Here is a 14,471-nt window from a genome sequence, read left to right on the forward strand (position 1 = left end):
GCCTGCCAGGTTAAACCACAGCAAATACTGATCCAGAAGTCAAAATGAGAAATAAAACAGAAAAGGAAAGAAAAAGGGAGGAAGGGAGCAAGGAACTCTGCCCTGCCCATTGAGTTAATGGCAATCCTTCTCAGTCAAGCTAATCATCACTCCAGACATAGAAGATATTCGTAATTATGAGATCTGATCGGCATTTCTTCTTCCTAGCTGAGATTCCATGGGCTTTAAAAATACAGGATGTTTCTCAAATGACATTTGATTAAGTTACCAACATTCCCAGGAAATGGAGGTAAAACCTTATCACCATAAATTCTGCTTTAAAGAGAGAGACTGGTTAAAAGACTGAACACTTAGTATTAGCACCCCACAGGGAGGTTTACATTCCCTTTTCCAGTGATACTGAACCAGATGAAGACTATGGAATCTGACTGTTTAGCAAATAACATCATCTAGCAGCTTTATTTTTATTTTCAAAGCTACTAACTGCATTGATATTTACCTCACTTCTAGCCTAAACTTTACAACTAGGTCTACCTCTGTGCTTCTATGGGAATGTCAGTTGTTATCTAGTTATTCTGTAGATAATCTGGACATGCATTATATCAGCTTTTAATTGCTATAATGACCACAGCAAACAGCAAAGACTAGACATGTGGGAAAGTGGATCTGTGAGTGATTTATATACTGAGTATCTGAGATAACCTCTCACAAATGCTATTGGGACCACCCATCTGGGACTATTATTATTTGTTCTGGTCTAGCTATGATTCTTATACAAGTGCCTGCATTCTTAGTTCAATAATTTGTAAAGTTTTCTGCTTACATCCTTCCTTAGATTAACCCTATATTGGCCTTGTTGGTTCTCATTAAATGTCTTTTTTCACAAGAGTATTATTATTTTTTTTTGAGTGTGTGTTTGTTTTTTGTTTTTAATAGAAGCTAAATAACAGCAGAACAAATTAGTCATATCAGGAGTGACTACATCACTACAGATCACATCGGAATCTGTCTTGTATATGCTATTTTTAAGCCCCAGTAGGGGAACATTAGAGAATAGACAAACCTCTGAATCCAGGAGGGCTGGGTTAACCTGGAAAACTTCTGCCATTGCTTGCAATGAATTTGGTCCATAGCTAAATGTCCAGTCAACTTTGTGCCATGACACTAGGTAAATTTTATCAATATTTCAATAGTATAAATGAATGTGTACTATATCATTGTTTGTACAATTGAAGACAAAATGTAATAATAATAATGTAGATTATAATGTTTTATGACAATTCATGATACGATCTTCCTATCTGGTTCAGTGGTAGTGTTAAGACTAAAAGGGTGCCATGCATTTCATGTTTGACAGTGATGGCTAGAACGAAAGAAAAATCTCTCATGAGACATACAGGTAATTGCAGCTCATAAAATCTTCTGTTAAATGTGCTATACATCAAATGAGTACATCCAAGCAATTTCCTTTTAAACCATCTCCCTCTCTCCCCTGTTACCTTCTTTTTCCCTCCCCCTGCCATATAAACACATTTGTTTTTAATTTGTATTAGAAGTTAAATGGAGGGATTAAACTATGTTTTAAATTCCTAACAGTAGATCAGTATTTTTGACATGAGGGAACACTATGGCTCATACGAATTCTTCTTTGAGGGTAAGAAGTTGTCAATATATATATGTGACTCTCATACTAGTGATTAAATGCTGTTTTGCTTCTGGATTCCACACCTGAAGTATCATTCCTGCTACAGCAGTTTTCAGATCTCTTAGGTTTACATTGAAAGTATTAAGGTAAATGCTGTCTTTAAAGGTGTAGATGCTTATCTAAATAAATGTCCTACCATGATAATTTATACACACACACACATATATACTTGCTGATTTTTCTTTCCAATATGTGAGGTTTCGAACTAAATAAAAAGTAAAAATTTATTGCTATTATCTGTTTTGGACATTTGGGGAGTTAAATATCCAGAAGTATTTTGGTTAAAAAAAAAAAGTATCCACTGGGCTTTGAGCAATCTGATGGTGTCCCTGCCCATGGCAGGGTTTTGGAATTAGATGGTCTTTAAGGTCCTTTCCAACCCAGACATGGGACTATAATTCTGAGTATCTGACAAAATATCTGACAAAAATCCATTCAAAATTTAAGATTCAAATAATTCCAAATAGCCAAATTTGTTTGCACTTATGCATTAAACAGAGACCTTATCTTTGGTATGAGATTCTGACATATAAGGTATCCAGGGAAAACACAAGCCATTTGAAAGATGAAAAGGGAAAAAGTGTGTTCTGCTAAATCAAATGAAATGAAAAACAGCTTGAGATGTATTAGTCAAAAGGTAAAATTTGTCATCTCATCAACAAATCCTTGGGGAAACACCACCTAGATCTTTCTTTTATTCTCATCCTCAGAGTTTTCTGTTTAGAGCACAGCATACCGTCACTGTTATCCCTAGTGATCTGAACACAAATCGCTTTTGATGTTGAAAATTTAAACTAATATATAGGGGCTCCTGGAAATAAGAAATTAGCCTATTGTGTGGGCCACTTACCATGTGCAGTCAGGGTTAATATCTTGAACAGCATATCCTAAAAGAACTTCTACATCATAAAACAACTGTCATTAGTCATGTTCTCCTAAGGGAAAGGCAAGAAAAAGATATCAACAACTACAAGCAAAATATTCATATAATTCATGGTCAGACATTCAACAGAGTGAACAGATGACAATTCAGACATCACATCACTCAGAATCCTCCTTGGTATCAATAGCCACTTTCAATGCACAGAGTTATTTGCATCAGACAAACAGAACTGCCTGAGCATGCAAAATATTTGAAGTAAGAATTATCACTGTTACAGAATTATACCTGTTTTAGAAGTCCAAAGAAAAGCCACAGACTTTGATAATAGCTCAGTAATGATAACATTATTTATATATATATTTCCCTCTTTTACCTGCATTTTTTTTGGAATTACATGTAAACTGGTTGTTATTTAACTCCTCTAGTTATCTGATTGCACAGCTGATGACAGGTGTAAACAATCAGCAGACATGAGTTTTGCAGATGCAATTAATCACAAAACACAGACATAACAATTCTGTATACATAGAAGCTAAAAACTTAAAAATCTGAATAGAAAAAGGGATTTGAAATACTTTGAAAATCTTAGTGATGCATTTGAATTTTTAGATGGATTTTGCTTGAATATTATATAACAATATTTTAGTAAACAGTTTGCACTTAGGTTGTTTATAAGACCATTGCTGTCAGGAATATTGTAACTATAACTGCACAACTTAATTACCATTGAAAGGAAAAGGTCAAATTTGCCCAAATGATGTATTTTACCAACATTCCAAATCATTTAATCTTTTCATAATAGCTATAAATTTTACAAAGACAAACTTATGGTTAAGATTAAAAACTAATATAAACTGAAACCTCTAATATATGAAATTAAAAAGGAAAATGCATATTTTAATATTTTTATCATTTATTGGAAGATAGCAAACAAAAAATAGCTTCTAAAACTAGAATACACATAAGTCCCTATCTGTCTCTTCTCTTTTATCCCCTTTTTCTTTATCCCTCTTTTATCACTTCAAATATGCAGCTTAATCACTTGGGATTAGTATGTGTACTTCCTCTGATCAACACAATAAGAAATTAACATCTCAGAATAATAAAAAGTATTACTTTGCCTACATACAGCCAGGGTAACTGGAATCAATGCAGTTGAGCTGTCTTTCCACTCTGTATGTAGCAGTAATGCATACTTCAGTTCTAAGGTGGCTAGAAAAAAGTTTGTGTCCACTGAGTGGATTTTGTTTGTAGATTCAGCACTTTATCAGTTTTATTCAAGTGCACATTTGACCAACCAGAATGTAAAAGTAAATAAATAATTAATGAACTGAATGCAATTACATCCCTTTAGCTGCTTAGTGAAATTAACATTTCTGTGCCTTTCTCTGCTATGTGTTAGCTGTGGGCTAGGGCGACTGTGAACCTTGAGGAGACCTCCTGGCCCATCATGGTGGAAATGCCTTAACACACCGTCCTACATCCTGGATCCAAAGTTTCCGTGGTAGCAAATCAAAGAGGAAAATATGTGGCTGATTGTATGCTTGGGTCATGGCTTATTTGTGTTTGTACATGGAATAAAATAAATTATAATGAATTCACAATTCTTTCATTATTTATGTTCTCTCTTGCAAAATATCCAGAAAATACAGTCTCATCATGGTTGATTAAAAAAAAAAAAAAAAAAAAAAAAAAAGAAAGAATCCATTACCAAAGTTACCTTAAAGAATGTTAAGCTCTTTGTCCTTTCACTTGGATGGACCATCAGCATGCCCATGCAATTTGCATCAAAGACATATAACGAAAGTGACAGAGGAGTTCTCTACAATGTCAAGGTTGATTTTCAGAAGTATTGAAACATGGAAGACATACAGGAAACATCGGAAAGAAATATGAATGTAGTGCCAATATTTAAAAAAACAATAAATAGAATAATCCATTTAATATTAAGCCTGTCATCTTAAAATCAGCCTGAAGAAAAATACTGAAGCATTTAATATGGGACTCAACTTATAAAGAATTAATAGAGAGTAATTTAATTAAAGCAAATCAACACAGGTTTCTGTATAACAGATCTTGTCAAAGTAACTTGAGTTTTGGTTTACTTTTTTGACATATAAAATTTTGACTTATAAAGGTACTATTTGTGTAATATTCTTGGATTTCTATCACTGCCTTGATTTGGCACATTGTCTTGATAAATATTGTAAAACAATAAAAAAAGTGCACAGTACATAAAGTCTATTAAAAATATGTCAGTGTAATTAAAAGCTGTTAAGTGGGTATGGAAGTTAATTCACAGGGATCAATTTTTGGCTCTAAGCTACTTAACACAGTTATGAATGTCTTGGGGAAAAATAATTACTGATACAGTCTTCAAATGATTCACAAATTGCTGAAGGAGGGAAAGGGCAGGTTTAAGCAGATGAATGAAGGTGACTGAATACTCATCCAGAAAAATATCCACGTTACTATCAGCAAAGTATTTGTGAATACAGTTCATTCCCACAGTATGGAGAGTTTTGTACTGTTAAGTCACGGCTCTGAAAACACTTGGGTTCACACTGGATGAGTCTGCAGGAAATGAGTTTCCAGTGGAGCAGTAGACATACCTGATAAGAGTTGCAAGATCTCTTAGTGAGGATGCACAGCAGCTTGGGTCCAACCCTTGGGTCCAACCATTTTTGAGGCTGAGCTTGTTCCCAACAGGCACACACAGACAGAGCACAGGTATACACTGTGTATAAATAGCCAGCCACACAGACAGCACAGATGGACAGAGCACTCACATCAATGTGAACAGCACCAATGGACTAATCCTGTTCCTCTCTGGCTAAGCAGGATGGATGTTGGCCTCTGAGAATACACACACACACGTGCCACATGGATCAGCTGGGCTCATACACTCGCTCTGTCCAGTAGCTACCCCTGGGTCCCAGTCTCCCCAGCATGTGAAAAAAAACAACCCCCTAAGGCTCCTGCCTCATCCAACTTGCTGTTCACTCATCTGCACACCCGTACTTGCACCAGCTGCTGGCCCCACAGACACATAGGTCCCTGTGGTCTGAGGTCCCTCTCTGGGGCTGGCATGTGGTTTCACTCACTTGGCACACAGATGCTCTGGACCATGGTCCCTGCCCAGCTGTTGGCAACCAGGACCCCATATGCAAATATACACAGAAGAGAATCCCTTAACAATAATTGGTAAATGGAATATAGCAATAAAGTAGAACAGACTGTGCTGATCAGGAGAAGGGTACAGTCAGACAAGTGAAACAACCAGACAACTTTTTATACATGACTGGTTCCTTTGCATCCCTTTAATCCTATATTTTCCCACCCTAGCTCTTGCCCAGATCACCTGGATCCATCCTATCCTTTTTTTTTTTTTTTTTTTTTTTAATTTATTGGTTCCTCTCCTATACATCCCATGATAAAACTTGTGCTGTCCCAGACGTTCTTCCCGTGCATCCCATAAGGTGTTCAGTTTACCAGGGTTTTCAGAACACAGAAAACTTAAACTTGAAACTGTTTTATAATCTTTATTTTTCTAGTTATGCGTGAACTGCATACTGTTGCTAGGAGAAGTTGCCAATCAATGTATTAAATCCACTATTCCTTGAAATGTTGAAATCAGAATAAGAAAGATTTATTTTTTTCCCTAAACTACATGCTTAATTCATGCAAGAACTAATTCAGGGAAATACTTCATTTGATGTCAAGAAAGAGGTCAGATCTAAAGATTACAGTAATTTTACTTTGTATTGTAATCTGTGAAAATGTTCTTTAGGGGCTGTTTAGTCCTTGCTGAAAATATTTCCCGGTCTTTCAACCCATTAAAACATGGAGTTGAAACATCCTTATTAATCATGTCCAGGTCTGCTAAGTGAAGTCAGTAATAAAACAGACAGACATATTCTTTCATGCATATTTAGTATCAGATATTCTAATTAATCTCAAAAGCAATTAATCAAATTTTAAAACAATAGTATATCTACCTGGACAGCCATCATTCACCTGGACAGCCATCATTCTTTACAAGAAACAGATGTGTGGCTGTATGTCACGTTAAAGGGGAGTAGCCGATTAACCATTATGGGTCTGGTTGGATTCAGAGCACTGAACTACCACAGTCACGGATTCACCAATAACATATAACCATCCTTACTCTAGTCGTGTTCAATGAGAACTATCAGAGCTAGGAATAATGCAATCAAGTGCAATTTATTACAGCAACAGGTACACAGGTTCTTTGGATTGCCGGCTATAATTACTGTCTGCAAAAGCAAGGTAGCATGCATGAATACACAGGTGTGCAGCCTGGAAATTAACATGTTAAAAGGAGTATAACCAAGTGTTCAAATCTCACCCCAAAGTGTCCCAATGGGGGGGAAGAGAGGCTCAGCCCATTGACTGATCCCAGTAGTCAGGAGGTCCTCGGGATGGTATCTCCCCTGACTGTGGTATCTTCCCTAACATTCCCTCTCTCAGGCCAATTTATATTATTTTATATCTTTTAGGTGGAGCTTGAGTGACTCTAGTCAAGCATATCTTAGTTATGATTGGTGAAAAGTTTTCCTGTCTCCGTTTAAAGTAATAGGCTCCGAGAAATTCAGAGTGCATGCTCCCTGAGGGGTGGTTGTTCCTTGGCTGCACGTAGCTTTTGGGATGGAGGTGTGTTTTGGTATTATAATGATATTATAATGAGCAAAAGTACACTAGAGTATAGCATTTGTCAAAACATGACAGGTCATTGGCTCAGGGTAGCAAAGAGTGTGGCTTATCAGTCTTGGTGTGCACAAGAACAATTGAGTCCCCACCTGGTCACAGAGCCTAGCCATGGTGTCTCCACTCCACTCTATGCTCCGTGCTGTTCCTTAGAGCCAGCACACCAGGTTCCCCCAGCACGATAGCATCTGAGGTTGGAAGCCTAGGGAACGCTCAGGTAATGCAGCTACGTCCTACCCTGAAAGCCTTTTCAATGCTGTACATTTTCTTTAAAATGTGAATGTTAGTTTTATTTTCCTAGTTACTGTAGGAAATTGCACTGCTCTGTATTGTGAAATTTTCACTATAAAATACTATTTCCATTTTCCAAATTAGATTCAGCTTTAAATTTCTTAGGATAGTAAACTATAACATGTAAAATATCTCAGAAAATACCTTGACAAAGACTTTTAATAGTTATTTCTTTTTTTCCTTAATTCAAACTGGAATTGCAGAAATGTCCTTTCCTGCAAAAATGCTGAAAACATAGTAACATGACTATCAGCTTCCTCTCTCTCAGGGAAAAAAAAAAAGTACATGAAAGGGTCACCCCCATAGTGATCACATGGGAGCACTGACATAAAGCTCCATGAAAACATTAAACCTCTTGTAGTTGCTTTTAATTGGATACTAACAAAAATAGCAAAGTGTGACTGAGGTGGAAGACAAGGATTTTGCTTTTAAAAATATTCTTACATCTTTTTATTTTTTCTAAAGTATGTATAATTTTTTTAAAAAAGATGGTCATCAGAGTTGACGTGAATGGGGAAATATCTAACTGAAATAATATTTAAAAGTTTGTTGAATCATGTCTACAATTTTTAAACTTTATAAAGTTTATCATCACATTCCTATTAATCAAGTTAATATATCATTATTTTAGCTATTTCATAATTCAACATAAATATACCATACGTATACACGTGCACAGTGTATAAATATGTGTTAATAATAGATCTATTTTTGCATACAAAATATATTTTTGTAAGAAAAAGAATGGAAACCCAATCGTTCAACATTCCAATGTAAAACCATTTCCTTTTACTTGTTTTTTCAGTGCTAAAGACATTGAATGGAAAGTATGAAAGAAATACAGAGGTCAAAACATTACTTAGCATAACAGCTGTAGACTGCTATACTGAAGTGACCTTTTGTTATAAAATAAGCCTTCCTCCCCACATCCCTCAGCTCTGAAAGATTTTAAGAAGCTCACCTTTATTAAGTCTTTATGAAGTTCTTTGTGTTACAGTGACTTTTGTCTTTTATTCCATCATACATATGCTATGTCCTTGAATCTGTACCTACCTCACATATTTTAACCTATATATTGTGCTAATAGTGTAGCACAATTGTTCCACAGAAAAAGCCATTCTCCTCCAAAGGGCTAAGAACTCCAAAACATTCTGCTGCAGGATTTTTATCCTCACCTTGATAAAACAGAAAGCAGGAAGTATTGTTTCTTCCCTCAATACTAGAAACATAAAATACAACCTTTTCTAGGGAATATTCTCAGATCTACAGTTTTTCAGATGCCTGAATTTGTAGTTTGAATTTTCATAGGTTCAAAACCATTACAGGGTCTTCACTATTGTCAGCTTTCAAGGCTGAGACAGAATTGAGACCTGAAGCTGTACATTGGCAATCACATTACTCTACACAAGCATAAGGACACAATCCACACCTTTGCTCTGTTTGAGCCTTAGCATCCTAGTTCTACATTCTCACAGCATACAAAAAAAGCCAAAAAGTACTATCAAAAATAGTAGCTCTGCACAGGCTTTTGGTACTCATAATCACAACATTAATTTGGTAGCAAATCTCCTTACATTTGCCTCTTGTCTGTTGTTTCCTTTCCCCACAAAAATTACTTTTCTTATACTCTTAGAGCATCTCAGCAACACTGACTGCAGATTCACCCTTGCTAGTGAAGGATATATATTCTGATACTGCTCATTTAGCTAAAGCTTCAGTTAAATCTGTGTTAGCTAGACAGTGATTCTGTGATTAAAATCACCTGACCAATGCATCATGTCACATTTCCTAAGTAACTACACACACCTGTACTGGAATGCTATTCACTTAAAAAAAAAAAAAAAAAAAAAAAGTGAAGAAAGAGCCAAAATAGATCAATGTTATTATTAAAAGATACAGCAGCTGGTATAGCTATCATGTTTGCATTCTTTAAATGATCGAGGAACTTCAGCATCCTTGATCTGATTCATATATTTATTTATTTTGTCTGGGTAAATATCCACGTGCTTTATGAAAGAAACAATGCAGATCAACAATTAAATATATTTATATATTTTAATTACATGAGGTTGAGATTAAAATCTTCAGGCCATTAAACCTTTAATTCTTTGATATCGCCTTAGAAAAGGTACTGTATAGCCAAATCTGGTTGAACACATTGTGCAAATAGACCAAAACAAACAAACAAAACCCAACCAACCAACAAACAAACAAAAACAGTTAAACTTTTTAATAATGTAAAAAAGGTCAATTGTTTTTTGGGGTTTTCTTAAGATAAAAATTTCCTGGGAGAATTTACAACAATTCTTTAACTAAGGCATGAAAATTTTGGAAAGTAATTTCAGTAGAAAGCTAAATTAAAGTAGTTTTTCAGTAGGTCTAAAGAGGAGAGGAGAGGGGAGGAGAGGGGAGGGGAGGAAGAACATCTACAATAAATTTTAAGAATGTATTGGATTTGGAAAGATTTAGGACAATATATTCTTCAATGCATAAAAGAGAAAACTTTTATTGGCTATTCTTTTTTATAGAATGTATTGTTAGTGAGGCAGATCATGTTTTTTAAACATGTTACTTACCTTTACCAACAGTCTCTTAGTTTTCATGGTCCTTTTTATTGTCACCACTTGACTAGAGATAAAGTCAGGTGTTGGGTGCAGCCTCAAAATCTTAAGAGAGTTTTCCATTATATTTTCTGTCCTTAACGTTATTAATTTTCTGCATTTGTAAAGACAATAATTATGAATCAGCTAACCATTGCTTGAGAAGTCAAGAATCCTTCTCAACATATAGTTAATTCTTTTTGATCTGAAAATTAATGCAACCAGTTCACTTAAGAATTTCATACCTGCTTAAGGTTTTGTACCTGTGTGTTTTCAAGCACCACTTATGCTTTTTTGGGGGGGCAATTTGTGGATGAGGAAGCCCTCCTCTGGGGGTAGAATATTCCATTACTATGGGAGCTGTATTTAAGGTATGCTTTTGGAGGTGTCACTCTGCAATATAGATACATGCTGCTCTCATTGTTGCTTATTGAAGAATGTAACTCATCTCCATTTTCCTTCTTACTGTGCAGGAGATGATGATTCCTAAAGGCAATGGAGGTAAACATTGCAATTGATAATATGATGTAGTCATCATAACTGAGTTGCTCTATTTTGCCCTACATTAGCTGTACATGAGATCTGCAACTTCTTCAAGTGAATTAGTAGTAACATTGTTACCAAATGGACTTTTTTTTTTTTTTTTTTTTATATGTATTAAGTTTATAAACAAAGAGAAGGAGAATTGAAGGAAATGAACCAACACAATTTGGAAAATCATAGAAAGATTTTCTTTGTGTAACTTACCATGTGGGTTCATTTTACTTTGCAAAATGTCCATGAGGAGCACGTTCCATCACTAGGAGTGAGACTAAACACACCAAAGTGTTCATCCAAACTGAATGTGCCATGCAGGATGTACAAACTTTGAACTTAAGCAATGCACACTGAGGGAGTCTGGACACACTTATAAATTAGTCTTATAAAGTATTCATCACATCTCTTTAGTGCATTGAACTGATGCATATGCTTTATACATTTGCCTTTGTTTAAACCTCTCTCTCTCTTGATCTTTCCATACACAATTTATGTGAGTTTAGACTCTCCAGTTCAGTTAAAACGATTGGAAAAATCTGGAGATTATAAGAAGGCTGTAAGCTACATTTCAGTGTATGCCTGTGATTTCAGTATATGCCTGGGACAGCGAACATTCAAAAACATATTTTTTTCCAAACTTTGTGCTTCCACTGTGGGATTGTGGTGATTTACACTAGCTGGGGATGGTGTCCTTCTGAGTTTACCTCACAAATAGCAGTGCAGATAAGCTACAAGGACTGAAAACTAAACCTATAAGATTGCAAATTACACAAAATTTAAAGTAATTATAATTTTGGTGTTGTGACCATGAAGGTAAAAAATAAAATAAAATAAAATACAAATAGAAGTATATGTATTTTCTCTGACATTTTTTGTTTGTTTCCCTCCTCATCTCCTCCTCCTCTTTTCACACCCTCTCTGAAAAATGATTTGTAGATTTCACAACAAAGGACAGATAAGCATTCATATAGTTCCTTCCCTCTATTTCAGAGACCTTTTCAAAGAATCAAGGTAATTACTTCCACTCAAGAGATTTTAATCCAATTTAAGATGAAAAAATGAATGAAGTGTGGGAGTAGAAAGTAGAACAAAAAGTTTATCTTAAATATTGTGACCAGGACTGAAATAAATATATATATATATAATAAAAATAAAAGTTATGCTTACTGTGGTTATGCTGATTTAATTATCCAAAGATAATTAAAAATATACTTTTTACTTTCTAGTTCAATTTTCTAGTTCTAGTAAATAGCTACAGCTTTAACATGAAGTTTTATCTATAAATATATCTATTAAAAGAAAAACACATGCAATTATAAAACAAGATGTTTTTAGGAATTGCCATTTTCATGTGCATGTTTCAAAGAATGAAAACTACCACTGTGCTATGTGCAAGATGGATTTTAGTTAAGATAGCAATCATGTATACATTTCAGTTCAAACAAAATACAGAGAGATGCAACTGAAAGAAGTATTACTTGAATACAAAGCAAATGCTTTACTAAAAAATTCCATGCTATTCCAAAAATCCTGAAACTTCCAAGTGGAGATATATAACACAATGTCTATAAAACAATGTATGGTCATGTACTGAATATAACAAGTCTGAGAAGGAAGGAATAAATATAGAAGGTTAAATAAGTATAAATTTTCCTACACATTAAAGAACCCAACAGTTTTGCATTAGTCCAGAGGTCATAAATAATCATGAGTCTAAAGACAGTCTCCATTGGGATTAACAAAACCAAACAAAACCCACCTGTACAGGAGTTAAAAGTATCACTTTTTATTGTACACCTGTGATAAGGGCTCTGTAAGGTGAAAGTAACTGCATGCTACCAGAAGAATGTCTTCCTGCTCTGAAGATATAAATGACATTTCTGTTCTGCTTGTGCACTTATATGAAAGAAGGTGGGCATGACTCATCCTAACAAACAAAACCTGTTCCCAATATAAATGTGCAGACCCTAAAAAAGTCAAGGCAAACAAACAAAACGTGTAAAGGAGAAAAAGGAAAAAAAAACAAAAACAAAAACAAAAAAACATCTTACATAAATAAAGGAGATGAAAGAACAGATACCCATCTAAAATATCAGTAAAACAAAAATAAAAATAAAATGCATTGGTATGGAAGCAGGGAAAGGCAGTACTTCAAAGCTTAATGTCTTATGCCATTAATGTCATGCATGCATAAGTTTTCTCTTACTATATTGTTCCTAAAATATCACATTTTTTCTTCCAAGATTTACCAAAGGAACTGCACTTCACAACAATTAGCTGCATCTCAGTTTTGTGGTAGATTCTCAGTTGATATAAACCACTGCAACCTCATTCATGCCAGTGTTCTTTTTTTTTTTTTTTTTTTTTTCCTTAATTATTATTAATTTAAACTCTTTATTTTTTTCTTATTTCATTTCCTTTCCTATTTTTCCTTAGATATTCTGCACAACATGGTATTCAGTGCAATTAACAAAGTTAATAATATATATATTTTTAATATTATTTGAGATCCAAATAATACTCAAAGCAAATAAACCATCAAAATCACAATACCTAAGCACATGTGTAATTTAGAGTTGTATGACCACGCATGGAAAATATCGTTCCTAATTTCTCTCTTTGGTATAACATCCTTCAGGCAATTTATTACAATATTTATTTTTCTTCCAGCACTGCTCATCAGTTCTTAGAGCAGCCAGGATCATTAGTGGAGAAAAATGTCATCTGTCACAGACATAATATAGTATTTATGTCTCATAAATCCTTGATTAGTTTAGAAGAACCCAAATCCTCTAGGGACTGTAGCAAATTCAAAAGCTGTTCCTAAATGACAGAGCAGATGCAGTTTCTGATTTGCCCAGCTATTAGGTAAGAAAAAAAGAAAAATACAAGCAGATAACTGTTATACAGGATGAAAAAATGCCTATTCAACATCAGGACTAATGTGCAACCAAACTTCATAGCAACACTTTGCAAAATGTAATGCAATAGACGTCAGTGTGAAATGATGTAGTACTGCGAAATCAACACCAGGTGAATCTAGTCTATTGATCTTAACATGATTTTGTGTGAGGACTAAGGTCTAGAGGTCACTGAAAAATAGTGAATTGTTAGATTCAAGGGATCTTCATATCTCTCTAGTTCTTTGGCAATGCTTTAAAACATTTGAAAATGGCTTTGATACAGTAAGAAAGAAAAGTAAGTGTGGATAAGTAGAGAAAATATCCTCACAGATTATGAGCTATGGTATTTCTGTTTGTTGTTGTTATTGCTGTTGTTTTTTTTCCCTCCATTGAGAGTTCTCTGATGCTGATTTCCACTTTTTGGAAGCAACTAGCAGTTAGCAGCTCACTGGAAGATGACCAAGGAATATTTCAATTTGATATATTGTTTTGGAAGCATTACATTGGAATACAAATCTGATTTGTCTTTCAGATTAGGAGAGTACTACTAAGTGAAATTGTTAATTATGCTCCTGGTGGTCACTTAACACAGAAGTCCTCAAAATGCAGTTTAAAAGAGAAGTCAGTGATGTTCCACAAGGAACTGCACCATCTCACAGTGATACCATCCCTCTGAGGTTTCCAGCAGCAAAATTATAGTAAAACATATTTAAAAATATGTTACTCTCATAATATTAGATTTCCATGTAAGCAGTTTCTGTAGGTATTGTAGAAATGTTATATATAATATTGATGGTAGGATGGCTCATGGCGGGGGGGGGGGG

The 14,471-nt window shown here is 34.7% G+C and overlaps 1 long non-coding RNA gene across 3 annotated transcripts in view; it reads left to right on the forward strand.

Annotated features, from left to right (window-relative positions):
* Positions 1-7,247: 7,247 nt before the first annotated feature.
* The window catches only part of LOC118155732, a 26,023-nt gene continuing 18,799 nt past the window's right edge, over positions 7,248-14,471 (forward strand). For 2 of the 3 annotated variants that reach the window (XR_004746004.1, XR_004745994.1), the window contains exons 1-2: positions 7,248-7,622; positions 10,248-10,253. This is a non-coding gene — a long non-coding RNA (uncharacterized LOC118155732). Of the gene's footprint in view, positions 7,623-10,247; positions 10,254-14,269; positions 14,273-14,471 lie in introns of all 3 variants that reach the window. The other variant, XR_004745999.1, reaches the window with a different exon arrangement.

Source organism: Oxyura jamaicensis, chromosome 1 (genome assembly GCF_011077185.1).
Source record: "Oxyura jamaicensis isolate SHBP4307 breed ruddy duck chromosome 1, BPBGC_Ojam_1.0, whole genome shotgun sequence".
NCBI lineage: Eukaryota > Metazoa > Chordata > Aves > Anseriformes > Anatidae > Oxyura > Oxyura jamaicensis.